Raw genomic sequence first — 23,266 nt, 5'->3', positions numbered from 1 at the left:
TGCATTATAACTATATCATTTAAACTTTGTAATATGATATTTTATTTCTTACCTTTACTTTCAAATGTAAATGAATATTGGCCTTGTAATAAAAAACTTAATTATAATGATATAAACCCTGCATCATCCAATCAGCAACCACAAAGTTTTTTATTCTGAGTACCATCTTGGGGTAAAAAAATTGCCGGTTGAATGTAAACAAATAATCGTCATTTTATTCCTTTTAGGTAGCAGGAAATGTGATATATTTTTTATGAAGATTCATCCAAAATCCGTTGCTACAAGACAGGTCTAATTCATTTCATTTCAATTTTCATTCAGTGTTCATAAACATAAGCCTAAGGCTAAGCAGGGTATATATAGTACACACAGAAGCAACATAGAATATGTAATGATGAATACTTCCCCGTTCCACCTTTACCATCACTTGATGGAACGTATATGCTGTAAATTCATTTTATTCATTACTATGGATCATAGCAAAGACAGCCTGGTAAGTCTTGTTCTATATCTATACTCTGAACGATAAGTTAAATCAAACAAGACTACTATATAAATCCTTGAATCAAACGATTTTATATTTCTAAATCAAAACCTGAAAAAGAAAAAGAAAGACCAATTATTATTTCATGATTGTTTTCATTGATTACACTTACTCTGGATATTTCAACTATAGAGATTAAATGATTTTGAAATATGAAGGCTACATGGAGATTGCTCATCACAGTTAAACTTTAGCTAGCTTGATATTTGACTTTTTTCATGTGTTTTTATGCACATTATTTTATTTTATTGAAAAAGTTGCAAGTATAATAATGAGTTGTTGTGTTATCATCTTGAAGCACTTGAAAATTATGACTGATGAGTCTTTTGTAGACGAAATGTGCGTCTGGCGCAAATACAAAACTTCAATCCTGGTATCTACGACGAGTTTATTAAAATGTACAAAAGAAGAAAATTTTATATAGTTATCAAAGGTACCAGGATTATAATTTAGTACGCCAGACGCGCGTTTCGTCTACATAAGACTCATCAGTGACGCTCATATAATAAGGGATTATATTGGCTGTTTTGTTTTTCCAAATTTGAATAATTATATAACGTTTCCGCACCATACAATATTTAACTCTCTCCAACTTATTAAACGCTGATTTAACTTCAGTGATACTATTTATTTGATCTATACATGGAAAAATCTCACATATCATGCATATGGAGAAATCCTTTTAAGTTGTCCAAAAAAGTGACTAACAGTGCAGAGAAAAAGCCTTTATTTCAATTGCATATCTTGTTCAAAAATAACATAAACATTTAAAAAAAAAATGTTTTCTACTGCTTGCTTGTTAAATAATTGGTAAATTAGAAAAGAAACCTTAAAGTATTGAATGCAGTTAGATTTAATGTTTATTTTTCAAATTTTTATAAAGTGGAGAACTGTCTCTTTCTTCTCTTATCGTTTTCCTTTCATTGCTGAATATTTCGCAAATTTCCATTAGAAGAAAGTTATATTTTGTTTTAAGTAGCAAACATTGTATTGGATTTTTGTCTTACGAAAAGATCTTTTCAGAATTCACTTGACCACATATTTGTTTCATTTTGTTTTTTTCTTTTCTAGCCTTGTATCTGTGATCGTTGTTAGATAATAGCGTTATGCAGGTCGGACGGTTCAGTTTAAGCATTATAGAAAGTGTGTAGGTATGTTATTCATAAAATAATTTATTTGTTTTAATGTAAAGGACACACCATTTCGACTCTTCATTACAATATGATTGTGGAAATGAGACAAATGGTCCTTGATTATATAGTATGGTAACTGGTGACTAAACTAGGAAATAACGTAATATACGTGGTGCCGAACAGAACTCTTGTGGTTTTGTACTCGAAATTCAATTTTGTACGGACAATTGTTCAACAAAAATGAGTCCTGTTTAACAAAATTTGTAGCATACTCCACATTTAAATTTTGTCATACAAATTATCTTTCATTGGACAAAAAATACTTTTGGCATGACAAAATTGAGTTTTGTATCTGTTGCCAAGTTTGAAAATTGGGCTACAAAAGTCATTTTTGTACGAATGCAAATTAGTTTAGTTTATATTCTGTGAACTAATTTGCATACACGATTGACTTTTGTGACAGCAAAATTGATTTATTTTGTAAAAAACGATTTTTATTAAATTTTCACTTTTGTTTAACAAAACTCAATTTTGTGTAGATTTTGTGTAGACATCTAGAACGTTAACTTGTTGAGTGTTTTAACCATTTGTTGTACGGTTGCGATAACTTGTTTTTCTCCGACTGAAATCAAAATTATACAAGAAAAAGGTTCAGAGGATGTGTATTAATATCTAATTTCATGTATTCAAATTAGTTTAGTTTGGAATCTGTGAACTAATTTACATACAACATTGACTTTTGTGACAAAAAAAAAATGACCTTATTACAAAATTGACTTTTGTGACAAGAAAATTGACTTTTGTGACAACAAAATTGACTTTTGTGACAAGAAAATTGACTTTTGTGACAACAAAATTGACTTTTGTGACAAGAAAATTGACTTTTATGACAAGAAAATTGACTTTTGTGACAACAAAATTGATTTTTGTGACAACAAAATTGAATTTTGTTACAACGAAATTGATTTTTTTTGACAAAAAAGACTTTTGTTAAATTTTCACTTCTTTTGTGAACTAATTTGCATACAACCTTATTACAAAATTGACTTTTGTGACAACAAAATTGACTTTTGTGCCACAAAGTTGACTTTTTTGAAAACAAAATTGACCTTTATGACAACAAAATTGACTTTTGTGACAACAAAATTGACTTTTGTGACAACAAAATTGACTTTTGTGACAACAAAATTGATTTTTGTGACAAAAATGACTTTTGTTAAATTTTTACTTCTGTTTAACAAATCAAAATTTTGTCTACAATACACAAGTCCTTTGTCTCACAGGAAATTGCATTTTGTCTCACAATTGAATTGAATTGAATTTGAAAATTAGGCGACAAAAGTCAATTTTGTCTCCAAATTAGTTCAGTTTGGATTCTGTAAACTAATTTTCATACACAATTGACTTTTGTGACACAAAAATGACTTTTGTGACAGCAAAATTGATTTTTTGTGAAAAATTATTTTATTACATTTTCATTTCTGTTTAACAAAACTCAATTTTTCTGAACAAAAAAAAAAATACTTTTGCGATACTTTCGTGACAACCACATTGATTTTTGTGACAAAAATGACTTTTGTTAAATTTTCCGCTCTGTTTAACAAAACTCAATTTTGTCTACACAAAAATAAACACAAAATTAAACTTTGTCTCACACAATAGGTATTTTGTCTCATTATTGAATTGAATTGAAAATTGGGCGACAAAAGTCAATTTTGTAAGCAAATTAGTTTTGTTATTTGCATACATATTTGACTTTTGTGACACAAAAAAGTTTTTGGTGACACAAAATTGACTTTTGTGACAGCAAAATTGATTTTTTGAGAAAAATGACTTTCATTAAATTTTCACTTCTTCTTAACAAAACTCAATTTTGTGTAGACAAAGTACACAAAAATAAACGCAACATTGATTTTTTTGTCTCACGCACAATTGAACTTTGTCTCACATCCAAATGTAAACTTGTTGGGTGTAATACCGGTAACCATCTGTTGTACGGTAGCGATAACTTGTTTTCTTCGTCTGTAATCAAAATTACACCAGGAACAGGTTCAGAGGATGTGCATTAATCTCTAATTTCAAGTATGCAAATTAGTTTAGTTTAGATTTTGTAAACTTATTTGCATACAACATTGTCTTTTGTGACACAAAATTGAGCTTTGTGACACAATATTGAGCTTTGTGACACAAAATTGACTTTTGTGACAACAAAATTGATTTTTTGTGACAAAAAAACTTTTGTTAAATTCACTTCTGTTTAACAAAACTCAATTTTGTCTACACAAAAAATAAACACAAAACTGTATTTTGTCTCACAATTGAATTCAATTTGAAAATTGGGCGACAAATAACAATTTTGTATGCAACTTAGTTTAGTTTGGATTTTGTGAACTAATTTGCATATACAAATGACTTTTTGTGACACAAAATTGACTTTCCATATCAGGTAACAATAGTCAATTGTGTATGCAAATAAGTTGATATATTTGCATACCTATTTGACAAAATTGAATTTTGTCATGCCAAAAATGAATTTTGTCTATAAAAATGAATTTTGTCTACAAAAATGAAATTTGTTTACAAAAATGAAATTTGTTTACAAAAATGAATTTAAACTTCAAAAATGAATTTGTCTGCAAAAATGAATTTTGTCTACAAAAATGAATTTTGTTTACAAAAATGAATTTTGTCTTCAAAAATAAATTTTGTCTTCACAGAATAATTTTATCATTACAAAATTGAATTTCTCATAAAACAAGTGTGTATCACATAGTTTTTTTTTGTAAGACACAAAAATATTTTGTTATGACAGAATTGAATTTTGTGTACACAAAGTTCATGTCCCGTTCGGCGCTCCGTATGATACCTACCAATCTCGTCAAAATATAAAGAAATCTAAGCAACTAAAAGTGTCCAAATCCTACTGCTATAAACTTATGAACTGATAGGATTGACAGGCCTTCGAAAACAAAATGTTATTGAGTGGCAGTATTTGAGCTCTACTGACACAAAGGTGTACACCATTCTGCTAACAAAGATTGTCACAAGATTGAATCTGAAAATATAATAGATATGGTTAATATCAGAACAGAAATCAAAACGATTAACATAATTTGCGAGAATATTCAGAATATTAACTGGATTAGTGTTTTAATCATCTGTTGTACGGTAGCGAAAAAGTTGTTTTCTAAGTCTGTAATCTAAATAACACAACAAAAAGGTTCAGAGAATGTGCATCAATCTCTAATATCACAAAGTGATCATTAATTCATTGTGATATGGACAAGTCAATATAATCATGATGGCATTTAAGGATTTGATGATTTAAACAAATTGTAAAAATTTAAATCAAAAAAAATACTGAACTCACAGGAAAATTCAAAACGAAAAAACTCTAACCAAATGACAAAATCAAAAGTTCAAACAAAATGTGAGGGTTTTTAGTTAGACACATTAATACAGATCATGAAAATAGTTGTTGCAGAGCAGCTCAATAACCGACATCTGATTACGACATAAATTAATTCCTGCACAACTAATTGCCTTTAGACACGCATAGAAAACATATAAAGCTGAATAAACGAAACGTATGGCCTTTACTGCCGACAGGGACCAAAATCAACGAGTAGATTTGATATTTGAAAATTAACACAAGACTTAAGCCAACGATGGTATGTCGAATATCAATCATCTGGATGAAATTAATTTAAGGGCAAATTTCAAAATTCTCACATTGTTGATGTTTTATTTCGTTGTTATCAAAGTTAACATTGTACAGATGTATTTGTAAAACAAACTCCTTTGTTTTACTTGGGTCAGGTCAACAAAAGTAGCTATTTGCAAAAATATTTCTGGTTGAATTTACCTCTTAAATAGCATACTGAAATAAGCTAGCAAATGATATTAATTTTCGACTATGTCCGAACTTGAAACCAATAAAAAAAAAGGTCCAGTCTGTAAATAGAATAATAAAACGATCTTAAATACGAAATATCATTACAATTTGTAAAAATAAATATAAGGCATAACTAACATTTTTGTATCTTCAACAAATCATTGAATGGCGAAACTGTCATAACTTAATGCTCGTCTGTTGGTGTTCCGGTTACAACACTAGTTCAAAAGCACCTTTCAGTTTGAACACAACATTGACGGGAAAACAAAGAACATAAAAAATCAACTTAACATATGAGAAATAAAAAAAAGCTAAAACAACGTCCGAATAACACTCTAGATATCAGAAGAAAATTGGATAAAGAGACGGATATGATGCCTCAAACCAAAAACAATAGAACAGATAGCCCAAACGGTGATCATGATGTATACACTGAGAATGTAAAAAGAAAAAGATAAAAAGACAAATATACCTTACTTATCATATGGTACCGTGTGGATAGTTCAGTTGAGAAAAGTGACATCTTTAAACATCTCGTTCTGTATATCTTTTAACATCTCTTTCTGTATACTTGTGCATGTAAAACAAATTTCGTTGTAGAAGGGTCTAAAAACAGCACAAACAACATTTTCCAAAAGACCAAAAAAGTGAAAAAGTATATTTAAACAAAACGCATTTGACTAACAGGTCGAACAATTGATGTTGCTGACTGCCATATATATATATATATAAACGAGTCTAAATTGAAAACTACGTTCAAACCTATGATTGCGTTGGATAAAAACCGCAATTTTTATACGTATATATATATATAAATATATATATGTATATATGTATATGCACGGAAGCTCAAGAATCAGATTTTCAATTAGAATTCATTTCTTGTTTTGTCATTTATAAATGACTGACGTTTCATATTTCATGCAATAGTATGAAACCATTTGCATTGAATACTCTTCGAACAAGTATTTTCAATTACTTATACTTTTAAATTATAAATTAAAAGAATTGGTCTTGCTTTGTTTCATAAAAAAAAAAAGAATGGCCAACGTCGATACAAATATCTTGTCTTAGGGAGATATAAATCTTACGTTAAAAAAACTCTCTGAATCAAACAAATTATTCTTTGAAACTGACATTATCAAAATGCTTGATTTCCTGATTGACAACATGTTAATTAATAACATTTTAAAAGTGTTTGATCAGTCTCCAATGGGAACCAGCTGTGCCTCTCTTCTTGTCGACTTGTTCCTTAATTCAAATGATGGAAACTTCATACTTGAGCTTCTTAGGGAAACTAAAAAGACCTAGCATTATCCGTTTACTTCATGTTCCGCTACATAGATGATGTTCTCCCATCAAACGATTCAAAGTTTGGTGATTACGATGAACATATCAATCCAACGAACCTGAAATAAAGAAAGCAAAAGGTACAGTTATTTTAGCTTTGCATGTTGACTTACATCTAGAAATTACCAAAAAGGGTGATTGAGAAAAAACTTTACGAGGAAAGAGATGATCTCGTCTCTCCTACTTCTATGTAGCAACATTCGGTATATTGATGTAACACTCCCAAACGTGTCCATCCCCCCAAAAGTGTCCGATTCTCCCAAACGTGTATATTCTCCCCAAAACATGTCCATATTATACAATGTTGCCCAAACGTGTCCGATTTTAGTATCCCCAAACGTGTCCGATAATTGTTATTCGCCCAAACTTGTCCAGTGCCAAATATTACATTCGTTATTCGAACGACATTATGTTAACGATATATTCTATAGTTAGGTTTTATTATTATACTGGGAATTTAAGATTTGGCCTTAATTTTTACGGTTATTTGTGACCACTAGTTGAGATTTTAGTCTAAAAAAAATAAATGCGAGTAAAGACCGATTTGTTTATAACTTCAGTAAGAAGCAGGCAGCTACTTCAATATCTATTATGTAATAGAAGCCGTTTTAAAAAAAAGTTACTAAAATTAAAAAAAAAAAAAAATGTTACCTTCCAAATACAACTGATGGCACATTATGAAAAGTGGAATGCTTCAAAGGTTTTAATGCGCAGATAAAAACGCCTATAGTGTGTGTTTTTTTTTTTTGTTTTTTGTTTTTAATCTTTTAAATACGTGGGGGATCGGGCACGTTTGGGGGGTGGGAGGGGGGTGTAAGGACACGTTTCTGAGTGCTACATATATCTCCCAGTGGATACGATATTCCAGAGCTTAAATTTCCTATCATGATTAATCATTTTGCCCTTGATAGAGGGTTGCTGTTGACAAAAAAGCTTCTAAACAAAGACTTCCAAGAGGTAAAGTTGAAATCATTCCTTCGAAAATTTTACGGACGCCATCACCAGTTGGTTGATCGCCATCGAATGTCTGTTTCACAGATTACGAATAATATGTTCTAATTGTCGTAACCCTAATACTGTCCATCTTTTCCACGAATGTGATCTATCGATTATACTTATCACCGGGTTTGTACTTACCTAATCAACACGATCGGTGCCGATATGGAGCAGGAAATACTTATCATTTTATTCCATACACAGTCAGTTCGTTTTCGACTTGTTAGTTTGAATATTCGTTTGGTATCTTTCGCCTCTATTCTCCGTATTTATCTTTATTTTTTTATAAAGATTATAACGTTATTGTATGTCATACATAAAAGTCCGAGTATTGAATTTCTCGAAAGTACTTTTTTCTTTATCATGTTTATGACCATGTCACTCTCAGTTTGTGACCATAGCAATCATTAGTAAAGGCACCATTCTATACTGCTACTTTTGCATAGGTACTATTTCTGTACTAAAAATCTGTAGTATTGGAAATCATTTACTTTTAATATTTTGTACTATTTCTTTACTTTAAATTTTTTTTGTAATATTTAGGTACCTATATTTACAGTATATGATTTGTACTAAAAAGATTGGTACATAAATAATATACCAACAGTGAACACAATATTTCATGTTTGAAAATCATAACGTTAAGAGATTTGAAATAGACAAACATCAAAATGCTGAAAATGTAAAGGTGTAACCAAAAATCTGCAGTGCTTGAATTTCAAGTACAAATAGTCCAGTCAAACTAAGATTTAACCTCAAACTAATTGCAACAGAAATTGTTTTAGTTCTATTCTATAGCATTATGCCCTTTATATACACAGAAAAAAGTCCCATAAAATCTAACTTGATGAAAAATCAAAATCCGCATTGGAAGGGGAGATAACTCTTGCAAAAATTAGTCTTTTTTGTCAGTTTTTGGTTGTTTTTCCTTGAAATTTATGTAAATTATGATACTTTGATGGGGTTATAGGTTTGTATTTAACTAAATTATATAATCTTCTGCTCATGAAATGTACAAAACCGAAGTGTTATGGGTAGTTTTATTTTTTTCGTGCCATTTTCATTAAAGAAATTTCAAATTTGAAGCTTTGTGACCATTTTGAAAAAATAATGTGAAAATTTGGTATTGTTTATATCTGTGTATTATATTTTTTCAGCAACTTACTTATCTAAAGAAACTTTCAACCACAAAAAGATGAATACATGCTTAATTATTTTGATTAAATTTGAGATTCCTTATCTTGACATGTTAAAAATTCAATAAATGGTCAACTAATGAATTGCGAAATCTAGATTATAGCTTGATAAAAGATATGAAAACACCTTTAGAGTTATTTGTTATACGCTAAAGACAGCTAAAAAATCAAGAATCAATACATTCTGATGAATAGAAGCGGTAAAGTTATAATTTTGTATCAATTTGTATTGATAATTTTTTTTACAAGAGTTATCTCCCTTTTCAATGCAAATCTCCATGGGAATTTTAAATGGTGATTCTTTTTAGTCTTCCTCAAGTTCGATTTTATGGGACTTTTTTCTTTGTATATTTGGGGTATAATGCTAAAGATTAAAACTTAAAAATCTTCTGTTGCAATTACTTTCGGGTTAGGGTCAAATTTATGCTAGGTTGACTGGACTAAAATCATGTACTGTAAAATACAGGTACCTAAATATTACAATAATTTTAAAGTAATAAAATAGTACTAAATATTAAAAGTAGATTCCAAGTACTACAGATTTTTTGTAAAAAACTAGTACCTAGTATGCAAAAGTAGCTGTGTACTTCATACTTTTTGCCGAGAAGAGAAATAAAGTTTTTTTCTGCAAAATTCATGTAAACAAAGGTTAGACAATGCTTTCATACTAAAAGACTTTTTTGCGTAAAATAAAAGAAATGAATATGAATGTAGCGGCAATTACCATGACACCATATTTGACATGTGTTTCTGTTAAGGTGGAACGGTAGTAATACGAGGCGCCGAACGGGACTCTTGTGGTTTTGTACCCAAAATTCAATTTTGTACGGACAAAAGTGAGTTTTGTTCAACAAAAATGAGTTCATGTCATACAAAATTCAATTTTGTCACACAAAAGTCAATTTTGTCTCACAAAAGTCAATTTTGTGTCACAAAAGTCGATTTTGTATGCAAATTAGTTAAATTTGGATTCTGTGTACTAATTTGCATACAAAATCGACTTTTGTGACACAAAATTGACTTTTGTGAGAATTTTGTCTCACAAAATTGAATTTGGTTCACAAAATTGAATCTTGTCTCACACAATTGACTTTTGTGTTTTAATTTCCATATCAGGTAACAAAAGTCAATTTGGTATAAGTTTATATTTGCATACCTTTTTGACAAAATTGACTTTTGTCATGACAAAAATTGATTTTGTCTACAAAAAAGAATTTTGTCATTACAAAATTGAAGTTCTTATAAAACAAGTCTGTATCAATTTTAACTAAGAAACTGGTATTTGGTATAAGTCAATGAGAGGAATACAATTCTATATAAATGATACGGGGGATGGCTGTGTAAAGTAGTTTTTTATACCGAAATTTGCATATAAAGCCTCAAAATCTGCAACACGGAAAACTAGGGCGAGGTGTTTGAGAAAACTGAGCACTGAAAACGACTGCTTCTGCTTTCAGGAAATAGATTATGTTGCGGTTCCTTCCGTGCAATACATTATATGGTACTGAGAGTTCTAGAAATAAGACATTTTGATGCTTGAACTTACCTTCTTACTTTTTCGTCGCTTCAAAATTGCCACCCCATGTCAAACATAGCCGACACCCCGCATGTGGCGTTCTACACGGTGGTTAGTATAAACTCTTGCATTAAATTTACTCACTATATTATTTCGCCCTTTTTATTGGATATAAACTTTTCCTTTGTTGTTAATTGTTTATTTATACTATTGCAAAGTGTTTTACTTTACATTTTTTTTTACTGAATTAATTTCATCTGGGAAAGTAGATTTAATTTCATTAGATTTCGTTATAGCACATGTTGGTACTAATAATATTTCTTCGTCTCAATCCGTAGATACTATTATGTCTTTTTTCGGAGATTTAATTCACAAGTTAAAAAAGAAGACATTTGCTAAGTTGATATTTACTTCTATTTTTCCTAGACCAGTTGATCACATGAAAACTGGAGCTAAAGTTAATAAAGTTAATACTGAGTTAAAAAGATTGTGTAAAAGAAATAATTTATTATATTGTAAGTTGTATAGGAGTTTCTTACTCGACAATATTCCAGATTCTTCCTTATTTGCTCCGAGAGATGGGCTTCATTTAAATTTTGCTGGTACAGAACTTTTCAGAAAAAAGATAATCAACATTATTAAGCATCAGAGTATATAAATTGTAATGTGTTACAATTGTGTTTTTATTTACTTCATACATGTATATTGTTTACTATAATTATTCTTTTTTCTCTTTTCAGAGAACTTGCATCCTGAATATGATGTTGATTTTCCTCTAACTACTCAGGATCTACATACATTCTGAGTTGGTTTGCTGTTTTGTCCTTTCATTATCTATACACATTTTGAAAGGATGGAGCTTATTTGAAGAGAGAAAAAAGAGTGATAATAGTATGTCTGGTGTTTATCACAAATTAACTGTTTTGATAGTTATTATTTTATCTTTATCTTTTTGGCGGCCTTGCAGGCTTGGCGGATGTTTGCCAAAAAATATATTTATTATATATTTATGTTTATGTATTTTCATTTGTGTATTTAATTATTTATGATATATTGTGTTTTGTAATATATCGAAAAAATATTTATAACAGGCAATACAAATTATACCTATTGACTTCCTTTTATTTCACCCACTTGATAATTGGTTTAATTTAAGATTTAAATTATTTAATTAGCAAAACAGTGAAATTTATATTTTTACACCTCAGTAATCACACTGGTTCAACCAGTGTGATTACTGAGGTGTAAAAACATAAATTTCACTGTTACAGTTTTGCTAATTAAATAAGTGATTTCCTATATAATCAACCAAATTTTTCCCACGAAAGGGGGGCCCGGGCCTCCAGCCCCCCCCCTTTGGATCCGCCTATGGGTTCAAACTAGATTTTCGTTAGTATAAACTCTTGCATTAAATTTACTCACTATATTATTTCGCCCTTTTTATTGGATATAAACTTTTCCTTTGTTGTTAATTGTTTATTTATACTATTGCAAAGTGTTTTCTTTACATTTTTGAAATGGATATTACGTTGAAATTACCCACCTTCCCTCCCATTTAGATTTTTGTTTTCCTTTATAAATTTATAGCGGCGGATGTTTGCCAAAAAATATATTTATTTTCATTTGTGTATTTAATTATTTATGATATATAATGTTTTGTAATATATTGAAAAAATATTTCTAACAGGCAATACAAATTATACCTATTGACTTCCTTTTATTTCACCCACTTGATAATTAAAGAATACTGAATTGTTAATTGTCTATATGTATACATAATTTAATTTTGGATGTAACGCGTCTTCTGATTGGCTGACGTTATTTTGTTATCAGCCCATAGACATAATTTAGTCATGTGACCGTGAAGTCATCAACGTTTTTTCATGGTTTTCTACGGTTTAAAATGGAATTTATAATTAAATTTAAGAAATGACTGTAATATTTTTTTCTTTCTATTCGAAATAACATATATACTACTATATATACAGGCGTATTTCCCCCTTTCTTTACCCTACAAGAAACTTTCCTAGGAGCGTTGGATTGCGGAATATCGTCCCTTTGTGATAAGGGCCACCCGAGCCATGCAGATTAAATGATATATACCGACTTGCTTGGTTAATATCTATAACCAGAGACATATAATACAATATTATATGTCTCTGCTATAACATATATCATCAAGCCGAGGAATTGTATAATATACCGTGAATTCCTTGATACCATGTACTGTTACGGCCGGTAAAAATCTAGATTTTACTTAGTTCACATTTTCTGTATCGGTCAGGACATTAGTGAATAGTCAGGGCAGAGTCGACTTTGGTCAGGTCAAGCTTTCTAACTCTAAATCTTTTTCTTGTATCTTTATATTTAGTATTATAATCTTCCTTGACATCAAATTTGAAATCGATCCTTCAAAGAATAAAAAAGTTATAAGCATTTTACATCGGTCAGCACATGAGTCACGGGAAAGACGTAGTTGGTCAGGTCAAGTTTTCTAACTCTTGAAAATATTTTTTTTCTTTTTTTTCTTATAGTTTTGTATTAAATGTTTTAATCTTCCTTGTTATCGAATTTGAAGTCTATCCTGTCAATAATAAAACATTTTTTATCCGTTTCATATCGGTCAGGACATTAGTAGTTTCAAAGTCAAGTTGGTCAGGTCAAGTTTTCTAACTCTTATAAATATTTTTTTATTTTTTTAAAATTTTATTTTTTAAATATAAGTTCTCATCTTGCTTGGTTCCAAATTTCAAGTAAATCCTTCCAATAATAAAAAAGTATTTAGCATTTTCATTTCTTTCAGGACATTGTCAGGACATTAGTGTAACCCTCTTAGGGCGAGTATGTAACCAGGGCGAACAGAGCCGATATCTGAATTGACTAAATTAGGAAATTATCTCCCTTGGAAGAAAGCTTGCCTTGCAACTTGCATAATTTTCATCCAGTTGGACAGTGAGTTGCTGCTTTCTATAGATAATCTGTAAGTATTAATGGATTTAAAGGTGTCAATATATGTCATAGCTCAAAATCTTCAGGAGTCGGGGAAATCAGCAGGGCGAGAAACGAGCACTTGCTTTTATGCATATTTAAAAATTGATAAATCCATGGGAAGATCCACTATGAATATGATCTATCAACGTAATTTTAGTATTTACGAGTAAAATATACGTTCAAAGTGGATATTCCAATGGAAAGAAACAAGTGCCTGTGGGTCGAGAGGCACAATGAGGCTGACACTGCATAGCTGAGACAGCGATGGTCAAGATGTAGCAAGTCGATCAACTTAAACAGAGTTAAAATTGAAACAAAGTCGCTTGAATTTTGGTGATAAATATATAAAAAAATTGTGGTATATTTACTAAAATTCCAGCTACTGTGGTTGAAGCCTTCGCAACAATCATTATTATTTGAGGGTGCCCTTAAAAAAAAATACTGTCAGGCGTCAAAAAGTCTTTTTCGGCTACCAAAAACTCTATCTTTGTGCACACTGCGGTAGATTGGAACCATCTAGAGGATTCGGTAGTGTGCGTCACTACAACCAAGGAGTTTAAATCTGCACTCCTCAGCAAACGCGACTAACTTAAGCGCAGACCAACCCGTCACACAATAGCCGAAAGGAATCTGACGTACCCATCTATATACAGTGGGAAATACAGATACCATTAGCATCAAATTGGTTATAATTTTACAGTGATTCATCAAAATATCCTTATTGTTATTTGTCAGAGGTCTCAAATAATTATCATTACCGTCATTTATTGGAAAATATTGAACTTGATTCGTCAAAATATGTCAAATTTTTTATCGTCTAAAAGAAAGTACATTTCATTGTCATGGACCAAAAATTATTTTTAATGTCATTTTGCAAGAATTTTTACTGTTATTCATCATGAAGGTACTCCCATTGCGGCCCTCTTATTTGGACTATGCTTCAATTAAATTTAACATTGCTAGATGTCTCCAGATGTTTATCCCTTTTGAATTTTTTTTTTCATTGCTTGCAGCTTCAAAATAAAGTGAGTTATGGACATTCTGACAACATTTTTTTGTATTGAATAGATCTTAATAATGAATGTTTTGGTATGTGTATTGCTATAACTTTTTTAAGAATTGGAATACAAATTGGGTGCGAATGAACCTAAGTGGTAAACATGTGAAGTATGAACATGTAGTGTGTGAAAGGACCTGATCCCTATGGAGATAAACTTGTATTGAAGTTGTATTGTTCCCAATAAGGTTACAAGTCATATCTGCACCTGTTCGATTCAGCGCTTAAAGAAAAAACTTGTAATTTCAGATGTTAATTAAAAAGATACATGTACAAAAAAAATGTACATTTCATATATATACTAGAACACACCCGTGGTATGGCGGGTCTGTGACTGAATTAAAGTATATAGATATGCGTAAGCCTTATTTTAGTATTGGCATTGTCATCTGATAAAGTCATGCCGATTATCATGATTATAAGATACACAGTTTTCTCTGCTTTCAAATCTTTCTGTTTGAACCAGTCGACCTGGAACTTATCAATTATTGGTAAAATTAATTATATTTAGTTATAAATAAAGCTGAATTCTTTGATTCGCTGTTTTACTTCATGCCTTCTAACAAATTGAAAACTGTACCTATACGCCTTATTTTAAGTCCAGATTTTTAGTATTCGTATTGTTATCTTAAAAAGTCTTACTGATTAAAATATTACAATAGGGAACAATTTGACAATGCTCGAATTTAGTAGTGTCAACCCTGTAACAATGACCCGTGTATAGCAAAATCCTAAATACACCGTTTAGTGGTGCACCTTTCAGATACAGAACTTACAGATAAGGTAATAGGTAACAGGTGAATACTATTGGTATTGGATTCAACCTGGAACTTGTTAATTATTGGCAATATTATTTATGTGGAAAACAAAAGGGTCTTGAGTTTTTTAATTTTTTATCTACACCATTGTCCTATATTAGCTATATATCAAGTTGAATTCATTGATTTGTCATTTTAACCCCATGACGGCTGACAAATTGGATCTTGTTATTTTTATACGACTGCAAAAATTGAAAATATTTTGGTCGTATATTGGTATCACGTTTGCGTCGTCGTTGCCGTCCGAATACTTTTAGTTTTCGCACTCTAACTTTAGTAAAAGTGAATAGAAATCTTTGAAATTTTAACACAAGGTTTATGACCACAAAAGGAAGGTTGGGATTGGTTTTTGGGAATTTTGGTCCCAACATTTTAGGAATTAGGGGCCAAAAAGGGCCCAAATAAGCATTTTCTTGGTTTTCGCACTATAACTTTAGTTTAAGTTAATAGAAATCTATGAAATTTTTACACAAGGTTTATGACCACAAAAGGAAGGTTGGAATTGATTTTGTGAGTTTTGGTTCAAACAGTTTAGGAATTAGGGCCAAAACAGGGCCCAAATAAGCATTATTCTTGGTTTTCGCACAATAACTTAAATATAAGGAAATAGAAATCAATGAAATTTTGACACAAGGTTTATGACCACAAAAGGAAGGTTGGGATTGATTTTGGGAGTTGATGTCCGAATGGTTTAGGAATGAGGGGCCAAAAAGGGGCCCAAATAAGCATTTTTTTTAGTTTTCGCACCATAACTTTAGTATAAGTAAACAGAAATCTATGAAATTTAAACACATGGGTTTATGACCATAAAAGGAAGGTTGGGATTGATTTTGGGAGTTTTGGTCTCAACAGTTTAGGAATAAGGGGCCCAAAGGGTCCAAAATTAAACTTTGTTTAATTTCATCAAAAATTGAATAATTGGGGTTCTTTGATATGCCAAATCTAACTGTGTATGTAGATTCTTAATTTTTGGTCCCGTTTTCAAATTGGTCTACATTAAAGTCCAAAGGATCCAAAATTAAACTATGTTTGATTTTAACAAAAATTGAATTCTTGGGCTTCTTTGATATGCTGAATCTAAACATGTACTTAGATTTTTGATTATGGGCCCAGTTTTCAAGTTGGTCCAAATCAGGATCCAAAATTATCATATTAAGTATTGTGCAATAACAAGAAATTTTCAATTGCACAGTATTCAGCAATAGCAAAAAATCTTCAATTGCACAGTATTGTGCAATAGCAAGAAATTTACAATTGCACAGTATTGCGCAATACAGGGGTTCAAATTAACATTTGGTACTGGAAGGTCCAGGACCTTTGACACTCAAAACTGAAAGGTCCACAACCTAAATTGCAGGTCCTACTTTTACTTGAAATATTTTATAACACAGTAAGATACAAAATTATTGTGCCTTTGGTGTTAGGTTATCTTGTTACATTGTCAGTGTCACTGTTGTATAATATGTTCAATAAACTAATAAATATAATTGTCTTGTATATTATGAATTCATATTATCTTTATTTTTTTTTTATTTGGTAGGGTGTCACTGTTGGTAGGTGTGTTGTAACCAAGATTAGTAATTAATTACTAATTATATCATTACCTCAGGGCTCACACTACTTCAACTCGATTTTAAAAGTCCACTAGAGCTTGTTACTTTGTTACATTGTATCATATCATTACCTCAGGGCTCACACTACTTCAACTCGATTTTAAAAGTCCACTAGAGCTTGTTACTTTGTTACATTGTATCATATCTAGTTGCACTATTTTTGATAATAAAGTACGAAACTTCCAGCTATTTACAGGCCCCTAAAAATTGAGGAGAAATTACCCCTTGGAATTGCAGTAATTTGTTTACACTTTAAAAACATCTGCATGTCATATCCACATGTATTAATGATAAAAGAAAAATGCTGTCACATTGTATTGGATGTTGACATGGAAATTTGTCAACTAAAAAACTTATTAAGTAATTTTGAGTTTCAACCTAAAATATTTTCTGGTCTTTCTTTCTTTTCCATATATCTTTTGGTTTTCAATTCTAGTGATTATATTTCATAATCTTAGATGTATTTTGTCACAACTTCAAGCCTGACATTATTTTTTTTATTGTATTTGATCGGCAAACCCGGAATTACCCTTATCCGTCCCGGAAACTGATCCGGTATTGTAATTATCTTCATTTCCGGTTTATATATGGCATCCATTGTTTTTCTATGTTGATGTTGTCAGTCAGATACGATTTCACTCGGATTTACAAATTACTTTTTAACGATTTTCGGTATAAAATTAGCGGTTGGATAAAATGAATATTGCTGTCATGAATAATAAAGATGAGAATTTATTTTGAGATCGTTTATTTGGAAATTTTGATAAAAAGGTCTGCGAAGTTATTTTTTATTTTCTTTCAAATCGAAGGTCCGTCGGGCGTAGCTAGTAACCAAAACGAAGGTCCGCTTGCAAAAGTGGAAGGTCGCGGACCTCGGACCACCGCTAATTTGAACCCCTGGCAATAGCAAGAAATCTTCAATTGCACAGTATTGTGCAATGGCAAGTATTTTCAATTGCACAGTATTGCGCAATAGCAAGAAATATCTAATTGCACAATATTGCGAAATAGCAAGAAATTTTCAATTGGAGTTATCTTTCTTTGTCCAGAATAGTTGTTGAATCAACTTAAATCATTGTTTTATAGAATATACAATGTATATTCACTTTTACTACCAACTGATAAATTAAAACAATCTTTACCATTCAGTGATAACAAGCACTTTTTATGCCCCGTCTACGATAGTAGTAGGGGCATTATGTTTTCTGGTCTGTGCGTCCGTTCGTCCGTCTGTTCGTTCGTCTGTTCGTTCGTCCGTTCGTCCGTCTGTCCCATGTCAGGTTAAAGTTTTTTGGTCGAGGTAGTTTATGATGAAGTCCAATCAACTTGAAACTTAGTACACATGTTCCTTATGATATGATCTTTCTAATTTAAATGCCAAATTAGAGTTTTGACCCCAATTTTACGGTTCACTGATAGAAAATGATAGTGCAAATTTCAGGTTAAAGTTTTTGGCTTCAGGTTAAAGTTTTTGGTCAAGGTAGTTTTTGATGAAGTTGAAGTCCAATCAACTTGAAACTTAGTATACATGTGCCCTATGATATGATCTTTCTAATTTAAATGCCAAATTAGAGTTTTGACCCCAATTTTACGGTTCACTGAACATAGAAAATGATAGTGCAAATTTCAGGTTAAAGTTTTTGGCTTCAGGTTAAAGTTTTTGGTCAAGGTAGTTTTTGATGAAGTTGAAGTCCAATCAGCTTGAAACTTAGTATACATGTGCCCTATGATATGATCTTTCTAATTTAAATGCCAAATTAGAGTTTTGACCCCAATTTTACGGTTCACTGAACATAGAAAATGATAGTGCAAATTTCAGGTTAAAGTTTTTGGTCAAGGTAGTTTTTGATGAAGTTGAAGTCCAATCAACTTGAAACTTAGTATACATGTGCCCTATGATATGATCTTTCTAATTTAAATGCCAAATTAGAGTTTTGACCCCAATTTTACAGTTCACTGAACATAGAAAATGATAGTGCAAATTTCAGGTTAAAGTTTTTGGCTTCAGGTTAAAGTTTTTGGTCAAGGTAGTTTTTGATGAAGTTGAAGTCCAATCAACTTGAAACTTAGTATACATGTGCCCTATGATATGATCTTTCTAATTTAAATGCCAAATTAGAGTTTTGACCCCAATTTTACGGTTCACTGAACATAGAAAATGATAGTGCAAATTTCAGGTTAAAGTTTTTGGCTTCAGGTTAAAGTTTTTGGTCAAGGTAGTTTTTGATGAAGTTGAAGTCCAATCAACTTGAAACTTAGTATACATGTGCCCTATGATATGATCTTTCTAATTTAAATGCCAAATTAGAGTTTTGACCCCAATTTTACGGTTCACTGAACATAGAAAATGATAGTGCAAATTTCAGGTTAAAGTTTTTGGTCAAGGTAGTTTTTGATAAAGTAGAAGTCCAATCAACTTGAAACTTAGTATACATGTTCCCTTTGATAAGATCATTCTAATTTTAATGCCAAATTAGAGAATTTATTCCAATTTCACAGTCCTTTAAACATAGAAAATGATAGTGTGAGTGGGGCATCCGTGTACTGTGGACACATTCTTGTTTTACATTTTAATTTTTTATGATGTATTTAAATGAGTAGTTATTGTTAGGGGCCATTATAAATTTTAATTGAGATCAGTTTTGGAATAAGGGAAAGGGGGATGTGAAAAAAAATGGGGGGGGGGGGGGTCAATTTTTCTCATTTCAGATTTCATAAATAAAAAGAATATTTCTTCAAACATTTTTTTGAGAGGATTAATATTCAACAGCATAGTGAATTACTCAAAGGCAAAACAAAAATTTTAAGTTCATTAGACCACATTCATTCTGTGTCAGAAACCTATGCTGTGTCAACTATTTAATCACAATCCAAATTTAGAGCTGAATCAAGCTTGAATGTTGTGTCCATACTTGCCCCAACCGTTCAGGGTTCAACCTCTGCGGTCGTATAAATCTGCACCCTGCGGAGCATCTGGTTTGTATTATAGATACATATGTTAATAAATCCAATATATCTGTAGGACTCTAAAGTGCAATTGGGAGGCTTTTTTTTTTTTATATATAAATAAGGCTGTAAGTTTTCTCATTTGAATTGTTTTACATTGTCTTATCAGGGCCTTTTATAGCTGACTATGCAGGATGGGCTTTACTCATTGTTGACCTATAGTTGTTAATGTCTGTGTCATTTTGGTCTCTTGTGGACAGTTGTCTCATTGGCAATCATACCACATCTTCTTTTTTATATTAAGTAGGATAGTCACCCTAAAGTGTGATGGTCTTCGCTTAAAAGAGGGACGAAAGATACCAAAGGGACAGTCAAACTCATAAATCTAAAACAAACTGACAACGACATGGCCAAAAATGAAAAAGACAAACAAACAAGACAATGACAACAGCACACATGACACAACATAGAAAACTAAAGAATAAACAGCACGAACCCCACCAAAAAACTAGGGGTGATCTCAGGTGCTCCAGAAGGGTAAGCAGATCCTGCTCCCAAGTGGCACCCGTCGTGTTGCTTATGTGATAACAAATCCGGTAAATAGTCTAATTCGGTAGGTCACATTCATGAAAGGGAAGGGGATTGTAGTTACGACGTAAGGAACATATCCGATATCATTTGTGAAACGGTTATTCCATAACGGTCAACCAACTCATGATGGCGTACGTAAAATTTACGAAGGGATGATTTCAACTTCACCATTTGGAACTCTTGGTTTAATAGCTTCCTTGTAAGCAACAACCCTCTATCAAGAAAATCATGATAGGAAATGCAAGCACGGGAATATTGTATCAATTGGGAGATATATACCCCGCATGCAGGTGCTGCTGGAATGTTGCTACTTAGAAATGGAAAGTTCACAATTGGAAAGCTGAAATCATCTCTTTTTATAAGTGTGATGCCTCCAAATGCTAAAGCAGGGTTCTCACTAACAATGACTAGTCCTGGCCTCTTGAAAATCTGTCTGGATTCACCATTTTCAAACTAGCGAGTCCATAGATGCATCAAGATTGTAAAATTTTGTGCTAAATGAACACACATACATTTTGTATCCTCATTTTATAGCAAAAGTTTGAAGCTAATCTGAATTTAATGACATGTCATTGCTCTACTATATTTTTTACTATTAAGACTTGGAGACTAAAATAGTAAATCACATTGCAATAAAGTATGTTCATATGAAATGTTGGACTCACCATATGGCCTAAACTAATGAGTCTCTGGACTCTCCTTCAAAAATCCTCACAATGTCCCCTTCATTTCTGAATTTACAATATTAAAAAAACTCAGTGTTCCCCCGAGATATATCAAATAGCATCCTAGTAAACAGGAAAATTTGAAATACCCTCTTGTTCTAAAAATAATAGCATTACACCCATAACACAACATATAAGAAGATCAATTCAGATAGCATCACATTCAAGAAATATATCATCACATTACCATGATGCTAACAGGCCCTGGGGAGACACTGATTTAACTTTTATACTTTGTGGTATTTTTTGCCATCATTAGCATTTGATTATATTATTAAAGTGGTTTTAAATTTGTGCTGATTGTTTTTTGGGGAGTAATGGAATTTTCAATATTTTTTTTTAGAGTATTGCAATAGTACATTGTATCAGTCACCTTGTGAATGTAACTCCTCTGACACTATATGACAAAAACTTCTTTTACTTTTTTTGTAGTAGCATTTGTTGTTGACCCAATTTTACTGTCATTTTGATTTTACCATTTTGATAGGAGACTGTACATGTGTGAGTTTTAGGACTTTTACCATATTATTTTGATTATTGTCACACAATGACAAATAGTGAAACTATTTAATTCCTCATTTATACAGTAAGTCAGTAAAACATTTCAATATGGAGTAAGTAGCAATTTTATTCTTAAGTGATTTTATGTTTTAGGGTAAATCTATGGACCATTCTCCACAACTACCAATACACATGTAGGGCTCTTGTTGACATTTCAAAAAATTGGACTAAATCCAAAATATCCCAATACATAGCCAAAAATGAATTTAAATGGTTGGATAGTGGTTGGATATTGCCTATCTTAGCCTATCTAAATAACAGGCTTCCTTAAAAAAACATTTTTTTTCTTGCTCTAATGTCATCATGGTCATGAATGTCAGTTTCTTGTTTAAAACATGAAACTTATCTTGTTGGCAAAATAAGATATAATCCCTAGCTACCTACATGACCTACCTACATGTACATACATGTACCAACTCAACAAGCCATGTGTAGACAACATCAAACTTATTTGTTAAAGGTGACCTTAGATATACCTTCTGTGTGCTACATTCTTATAATATTAAATATTGCATTGTACATTTTTTTTGTACTTCTAACAATTAACTGCAGTTTCACTATTATTTTAGCCCCAAATTAAAGTGTTGGTTTCATTAAATTCAAATCATTATGTATTTATAATAATTTCACACATCTTGATTTTAACCCACAAAAGTATTGCTTTTACTGACCAGAAAAGAGATTATTTTTTTTTTATTAAAAGTGTATATATGACAAGTTTAGGCTGTTAGTTTTCTCAATTGAATTGTTTCATATTTTTCATGTCAGGGCCTTTTGTCAGCCAACTGTACTGTATGGTATTTTCTAATTGTTGAATGGTTGCCTAAATTATTGCTTTCATCTACTTCATTTGAACTTTTAATGGATAGTTGTATCATTGAAAACTATTCCATTATTTTCTTATTTTCTTTTTTTATCTATTTTGTGTTTCACAGATCTAACAATAATTTATTATACCCTATGCAACGAAGTTTCGTGGGTAGAATGTTTTTGACCTGTCCGTCTATCCATCAGTCCGTTAGTCCTGTTCTTGTCATTGCAACTCCTCTGAAACCACACAACAGAATTTAATGAAACCTTTTTTTTGCATAATAAGGACATACTACTTATACATGTATGTAGATGTGTATATCGGCAGGAAATTATGATTCCATTTTTTTTTTAGGAGTTATTGAACTTATTTGCGCCAATATACATATATACTACTGCAACAGTTTTTCATCACAACTCCTCTGAAACCACACAACAGACTTTCATGAAACTTTGTAGAAAATAAGGACATAATACATGTACATGTATGTAGATGTGCATATCAACAGGAAATTATAATTAAT

General features: G+C 31.2%; 1 protein-coding gene and 1 long non-coding RNA gene across 3 annotated transcripts in view; both read left to right on the top strand.

Annotated features, from left to right (window-relative positions):
- The first annotated feature begins 182 nt into the window (after positions 1 to 182).
- Positions 183 to 12,141, top strand: LOC143064856 (uncharacterized). Its single transcript, XR_012975335.1, has 3 exons — positions 183 to 493; positions 1,616 to 1,695; positions 11,371 to 12,141. It is a non-coding gene; the product is annotated as an uncharacterized LOC143064856 (long non-coding RNA).
- A 1,310-nt stretch (positions 12,142 to 13,451) lies between these two features.
- The window catches only part of LOC143064855 (transmembrane protein 198-like), a 47,498-nt gene continuing 37,683 nt past the window's right edge, over positions 13,452 to 23,266 (top strand). Inside the window, exon 1 of one of the 2 annotated variants that reach the window (XM_076238003.1) lies at positions 13,452 to 13,610. The gene's annotated coding sequence lies outside the window, so the exon portion shown is untranslated. The remainder of the gene's footprint in view (positions 13,611 to 23,266) is intronic. The other variant, XM_076237999.1, reaches the window with a different exon arrangement.

Source organism: Mytilus galloprovincialis, chromosome 2 (genome assembly GCF_965363235.1).
Source record: "Mytilus galloprovincialis chromosome 2, xbMytGall1.hap1.1, whole genome shotgun sequence".
Taxonomy (NCBI): Eukaryota; Metazoa; Mollusca; class Bivalvia; order Mytilida; family Mytilidae; genus Mytilus; species Mytilus galloprovincialis.
This window is presented reverse-complemented; position numbering and strand designations above follow the sequence as displayed.